At 40.3% G+C, this 7,444-nt stretch overlaps 1 pseudogene; it reads left to right on the forward strand.

The window, feature by feature from the left end:
• The first annotated feature begins 227 nt into the window (after window positions 1-227).
• LOC140221488 (protein ALP1-like) lies at window positions 228-1,424 on the forward strand (annotated as a pseudogene).
• The last annotated feature ends 6,020 nt before the right edge of the window (window positions 1,425-7,444 follow it).

Genomic DNA, 7,444 nt, shown 5'->3' on the forward strand with positions numbered 1-7,444 from the left:
ATTGTTTGATGTTCTCAGCTGCACAATTGTCATTTGCAGGCGGGTTAGTCTACGTCATGATTGCTTACAAATCACTTCTCCAAAGAGAATTGGATGACGATTCATCTTTAGATGACGATGATTATTTCATCATCACAGCTGCTCGAATTGTGCAAACGTTTTCGGGACATAAATGAAGACACGGTGGTTCTGTCCCTAGCCATGTTGTTATTTATCGAGATAGAGAAGGCGGCCATCAAAGGATGTTTCAAGATTATTGGGCGGATAATCCGACGTATCGACCACATTTATTCTGTCGGAAGTTGGTGTTCATTCACCTTTCATTAGCCCTGTACTATGCACTTAACTATTATATGTCTTGTTGAAATTTTGTTTATTTTCTTCAGGTACAGGATGAGTAGGGAGCTTTTCGTACGCATAATGAATGCTGTTGAGTCACATGATGATTACTTTGTGCAAAAAAGAAATGCGGCCAATGTACTTGGATTAAGTTGCTTCCAAAAAGTCACTGCTGCATTTCGTATGCTCACATATGGGGTTCCTGCTGATGCTACAGATGAGTATGTTCGCATTGGTGAAAGTACTGCACTTGAGAGCCTACGTAGGTTTGTTGCTGCAGTTGTTGATTTATTTGAAGATGAGTACCTGAGACATCCCAATGAGGCCGACACAGCACGCTAAATGGCACTCGGTGAGAAAAATGGTTTTCCTGGAATGTTAGGGTCCATCGACTGTATGCATTGGGTGTGGAAGAATTGTCCAGTAGAATCTTAGGGTCAGTACAAGGGGCATGTGGAGAAGTCCACTATCATTTTAGAAGCTGTGGCTTCGAACGACCTTTGGATATGGCATGCCTTTTTTGGAATGCCTGGGTCTCATAATGACATCAATGTCCTTCACCGGTCTCCTTTATTTGCGAACCTGGCGGAGGGTAGAGCTCCAGATGTGAACTACACCATTAATGGTCATGATTACACTATGAGTTATTATCTAGCAGATGGTATATACCCCTCATGGGCTACTTTAGTCAAGTCCATCTCTCTACCTATGGGGAACAAGAAGAAATATTTTGCCAAAGCACAGGAAGCAGCGAGAAAGGATGTCGAAAGAGCTTTGGGGTTTTGCAATCTAGGTTCGCCATTGTTCGAGGACCAGCTCGCTTGTGGGACATAGAGACACTTGGATTGATCATGAGGGCTTGTGTGATCATGCACAATATGATTGTTGAAGATGAAGGATTCGTCGACCCTACTGAGCGGTTCGATTATGGTGGTCAAAATGTGGAACCTTCTCGTGGCCAGGCTACTCGAACACTTGTTGAATTTATTGATGCTCATAAAAGGATCAGAGACCAGGAAACACATTTCCAGTTGAAAGAAGACCTCATCGAGCACCTATGGAACCATCATCAAGATTTATATTAGCTACATAGTACTTTCAATAAAAGGTTGTCTCAATCACATGTAAATAAAAGGTTCTCTGAAACACAAAAAAAAACAAATGTTTACTGATTCCTCAAATTATTAAATAACATGAACTAATAATTTGCCAAACGCCGAGCGATGATCTTCTGCTACATCGTCTCGTAGTACTGCTTCTGCAGTGGGGTAAGGGAGCTCATGTCCATTGGCATTATTTCTTTTTCCTCTTTGATCAAGTCCGCTTCAGCTTTTTTTTCTTCTAATGTGAGTCGCTTCTTCTCTACCTCAAGTGAAGCCAGGAACCTCTCCTCTTTCTTCTTCTCTCTCTCCATGTGAAAAGCCTCCTTCTTCGCCCACATTTTGTCCAAAGCCTCCATGCAAGCTTTGCCACCTCCTCATCTAAGAGCTTCTTTTGCCTTCTTCACACCCTGTGGCCTTTTTCTTGCTTCGGATTCTGGAGCTGCAATCTCTATGACATCTTCAGTGTTTGTGGCTTCTACATTCCTTGGTGTCGAGTCCATGTTAACCTTTTGTTTTTTCTTGCCTGCTCGCTTCTCCTGCTCGGCCAGTTCCACCCTCTTGGCTTTCCACTTGTCTTGTTCCTTATATTTGTTCCAACAATGTATAAGAGTAAATGTCTTCTTGTCCTTGTCTAATGACAGAAAGCAGGCAACAGCAGCCTTTCATCCTAGCGGAGGCAGGCAGTAGCACCCAGCGGCGGCCCAGCAGGCCCTATAGAAGCCTAGCAGCCGATGACGTGGATCAATCCTAGCGAGAACCCTAGCGTGCAGCCGTCGTTGTGGATGAAGGATCAAGATCGGCGACGGGAAATAGAGGGAAGATCATACCTGAACCGTAGCGCGCAGCTGCTGTCGTCGATGATCTTGGCTTCGCGTCGAGGAAAAGATGAGACCGGCGACGGGAACAATATCTTCGCAAGGGAAGGAGATGGGAAGAAAGTCTTCGCGCGCGTGGAAAGGAGGCGGCGGGACGGAGAAAGACTGGTGCCAAGCACGGAATCCGCGCGTATATTTGCACGCTAGATAGGGAGATATGCCAATTTGGAAAAGATGGGGAATTGGGATACCAAACTGTTGGAGAGGGTTTTTCCTCAATTTGCCAAAAAATTATGGATGGGGAAGGCATTTGCCAAACTATTGAAGATGCTCTTAACCAGATTCATTTGTGCACTGTAAACATGGGCGCATGAGGGCCTAGGTGGTGAGGTCACGGGACAAGGCGGGACGACGATTGAAGTGCAGGCCGGGTGGCGACGGGAGCCTAGATGACGAAGACAGGTGTGGAGACGAGATGCCAACCTCGGCGACTACTGCGATTTGACGAGCGCAGCACCGGTGGTGGAAGGCGATGCAGCTGCGGGCATAGCGGCGGCAGCGGCGGGAGCCGAAGCAACGGCGTGCATAGCGGGAGGCAAATAGCGCGCGGGCACGACAGAAGGCATAGAAGATACTGCATTCGGTCGATTTTGGAGCCCGACAGGCGCGAACTTGGCGATTGGGAGTGTGCGGATCCAGGGTAAATTTGGCCCCCGACGCTGCATATTTTTGTCGAGCTGAGCGTATAAATTGGGAGTTAATTTTGGGAACTGTTGGAGCTTTTTTTTTATCACATCCAAAATTAAGTTATTGGGAGTAGGTTTTGGATACTTTTGGAGACTAGGATCATGCCCGTGCGTTGCTATGGGCAATTCACATTCTATCTTACTGGAAAGAAACAATTCAGTATATAATTTTAATTACATTTCATTATGTTACTGATATATGATGGTCCAAAACATATATATCACACACCAATACATCTTACTTTATAGATGAAGTATATATGACATCTCATATTCATCCCTATGCACAAGAAAATAAATCGAACTTCATAGGGAGTTATCCATTGGATTATAAAAAGGGTTCGCTATTTCTATTGAATTTTTATGTAGAATGTTGCGACGCAATTCTTGACGCGCTTTGTACGGTCACCCTCCCGTGACAGCGTGCCCCCTTGGTCATGGTTCCCGATCACAGTAGCCCAAGGAAGTTTCATGTTGATGGCTGGAGCAATTGCAGCATCCATAGACTTGGCCACATCAGTAGAATCCGTGTCATAGATGTTATCACCTGCCCAACAAAATTGTCGTAAATTAATACTCTTAAAATGGTCTGCTTGCAGGCTTGCAGAAACTTGTATTGCTCAGGCTAACGCAGGGTAAGAAGTATTGCTTACTCTAACAGGACGTGCAAGTGGTTTTGCATCTTGTTCTACCATACTCAGGGCCATTGCAAAGAACACTTATGAAGTTATGAGAAACAAGACACATTTAAATTATGTTCAATGTAGTATGAGTTAAAGACATAAAAAGATAAAAAGCTTTTCCACCAAAGATGTGACCAACCAAAACCCGAGGGGTTAGCCTGAGCTACACTATCTGTTGGATTTAGATAAAGCAAAAGATAAGGGAGCTGAAAAGTTGTGAACAACTGAGAAATAACAGATATCAGTAAGTATAGCATAGAAGTTTTAAAACAGGTGTAGTGCTAGGCCACAAATCATTTTGCATTCTGATGATTATTAAATTATAGTAACATGAAATATGCATTTTATTATATGATTCAGATGTGTGTAAGATGACGCGAAGAGTTAGGCGAAGTCACAGCCAGTCCACGAATGCATAAAGCTAGATTTGCAATAAAAAATGAATATGCAGATATTGCGCAAGCATGTTTGACATATGTGCAGTTTATTTTCAAACAAGGGACATATCTTATTCCATATGTTTGATATGGTTGAAGATATTAGAAAGCAAGGGGCCAAGGCATAAATTGCAAGAAGCTACAAACCAGCTTTAGAACATCAAGAGCAATTGAGGCACCAGTGTGTGGTCCCCATTTCTAATTGATGCTCAGTCGCCATGGCAGTGTAAATCAACCAAGAGAAACTACATGGAGAGAACAAATATCAACCCTTGTTAGTTTCTGCATTGTTTAGCAATTCAGACCATCATCAAAATGATAGATATAATGACCTGCCACATTGGGAATTCCTGAGCCAACCTCTTCGCAAAAGACCCTTCACAGACAAAACAGTTTGTTAGTAACATGGTTTACAAACAAAACACAAAGACATCAAGTTTTGTTGTTCAATTGCAAACTCGTAACAAAATGTGAAATGCGCCAATACAAGATTAAGTCAAATTTCAGGCATGTATTGAGCACTGCTCATTTACCCCAGTTTTTCCTGCTCCCAAGGATGCCATGAAGGAGAACACCTGTTGGTGGATCAGGTATTGATTTGTCCATAAATGAATTCCACTGAATCTGAAGTTAAGTGTTGAATATGATTTATCCTGAATTCTTGATAGCCCAGGAACATTTCAACATCGACCTAGAGTTACAACATGGTGTGTTTCAGAACAATTTGCATGAACATCGGTATCTGTTATACTTGATATATAATCAGAAAGCAGGCAATAAGTAGAAAGTAGGCAACCATGGGCTTAAACATTTGCATAACTATAAAGTAAAATAATGAAAGAAGGAAAAAATTATACACAGTGTACCTTGATGGATCAGATAAGGAATCCCATGCTAGCTGATCAACCTCTTGTATGCCTCTCATTTACTCTAATCCAATCTCTCCAATAGTCCAATCTCATGAGCTAATATTGGATAACAAAAGGATGGATAAAACTTCTCCTTGAAGCATATGCTCCTTTGCCTGGCAAGTCTACGTATGTAGACAGAGAACTATCTTCATGATAACATGTTTCCAGCAAACCATCTTAGAAAAGGGGAATGCTTGAGAAAATGCTATCTTCTATTAAGGTACATTATTTTGTAAGAAATACAAAAGTTTTTTCTGGTGGAGTTTTTCTATGCCAGATTTTCTCACTTGCTTGCAAAGAATGTTGTGCTCTGGAAAGTCAAACAGAATAAAGAGGATCTACAACATTAGTTCCTGCATACAAACTGGAAGGATTTAACTCAGATAAAAAAAGATACTTAGTAAGAGACTTTGCCATTTGACACAAATTAATAATCCCCAAAAAATATATATCACTCTTAAGAAGAAAGAGAGAAACGAACTACATATATCACTCTCAAGAAGAAACATAAATGTTATTTGCCACAGCAATCACCATCAGTTTAAAAGCTTCAAGAATCACAGTCATTTTCTTTATAAAAAATGATCACTATTGGTGAATAGTAATTTAATTAAAACGTGCGACCTGTATGGCATACAATGGCACAAGGAAAACATCTTTTTGAAGTGTTACAGGACTACTGTTCAGTATCATATCAGAAAACTTAGAGTAGTCATTTCATAGAACACCTTTCTAAAAAATAGTTGAACATTAACTGGTTGATGGCCTAATGCTGGACCATAGGAAGATACTGTTCTGCGCATTCCATAACAGCTTAGTAAAGAAAGAAATTCTAACCGAGACCTTAGAAATGCATATAATCAATGAATATGTAACATCTCTCATATATGAAACCGATGCGCTAAAAAAATGAAGGTAAGAGAGCACCAAAGGATTACATCTTCTGCAGTTGGACGATTCTTTGGATGAACAACTAATAGCTTTTCCAATAGTATGCATGACAGAACAAGGAAAAAGAAAATATATCGCTACCAAAGAAAGGACAGAGCTTCCAAGACAATACGTACTATCTGAAAACAACTAAAGGAAGCAATCAACAACATGTCCAAATATGAGAGTTCTATGTGAAGTGCCCAACCATGACCTAGCTTAGGTCAAAGAAGGTATTGCAGTGAAGGTTTCTTTAGAGTTGTTTCTATACAACCTAAAAATTGAATATTATAAAAAATATTCTATATGAACAAATTGCTATTTTTTTTATCAGACAAGCAACATATGTAGCTCATTTGATCAGTACCACTTGAGAACATAAGGTCAAAAATGACAGCTACAAGCATAATGTCAGAACATCACCTCATACTGAGTGAGTGTTAGATAAGTACAGATTCATCACCTTAGGTTGACTGGCAAAACTAATTGAAGTGCAGCTCCACTCCTCGTAGCACAGCAGACAACACCTCGACGCCTAATATCCTGTTGTAGCAACTTGAGAATTGAAAATAATCAACTAATAAAGAAAAAGATTTGGCATACCACTCCATTAATATAAGTAACAAATTATAGCAGTTATTCATGTAGGCACCATGAAACTAGATACATGTTTCTGAATCAGAAAAACTTGGTACTTTTAAGTTTTAATAGCTTTTTTATCATCATTGTGATCACTCAACACATTTGGCAAGGCATTCATTTAGCGATTTCACTATCCTATCTAACAAGAACAGGTGTATTTACAAAAAGGTAACTGCTGTGTCAAACAGATTCAAGAGGTTCTACACCACCAGTCACTGCATATAAACAATATATACTGCAATTCAAAATTCTCAAATATAATAACTAAATTCTACGATGTTGGCACATTCACGCCGCCTCTCTAAAGTTCACACTTCAGCTCTACAATTCCTATAGAAGTTTTACGACAGATCGAACGTGATGATATTAGCATGTTATGGTGAACATCAGATCAACATAAAGCCTGAAAAATCAGCATAAGGTATACTACTATGGATACTTTACAAGCATTGATGGACAAATGACTTCTCTTTCATTTTCTCTTAAACAACATTTTTTTAAAAACCAGGAAGATCATATGGTGTGGACTAACCTTCATTTGCAGTTACATCAGAACTGGTCTCGCATATCTATAAGTATCATCTGGAACCAAAACCAGATATACATCGATGAGGAAGTAGTAAAAGCTTGATAGCACCAATGTAGGTCAGGGCTCATTGCAATACCCATTACACTATCTAGAATGGATCTAGTTGTGTTGCATGTACATTCCTACATGCTGGTGGGTGAATGCATTCCATATACTTTGTCCTCGGCCGTGTGCCCCTTTCCATTGCAGCACCCTTTTATACTGTTTGGTGTCCAGCCAATTTATTAAATCAATTTTATAAATAAGATA

This window comes from Setaria viridis, chromosome 9 (genome assembly GCF_005286985.2).
Source record: "Setaria viridis chromosome 9, Setaria_viridis_v4.0, whole genome shotgun sequence".
Classification (NCBI taxonomy): Eukaryota; Viridiplantae; Streptophyta; class Magnoliopsida; order Poales; family Poaceae; genus Setaria; species Setaria viridis.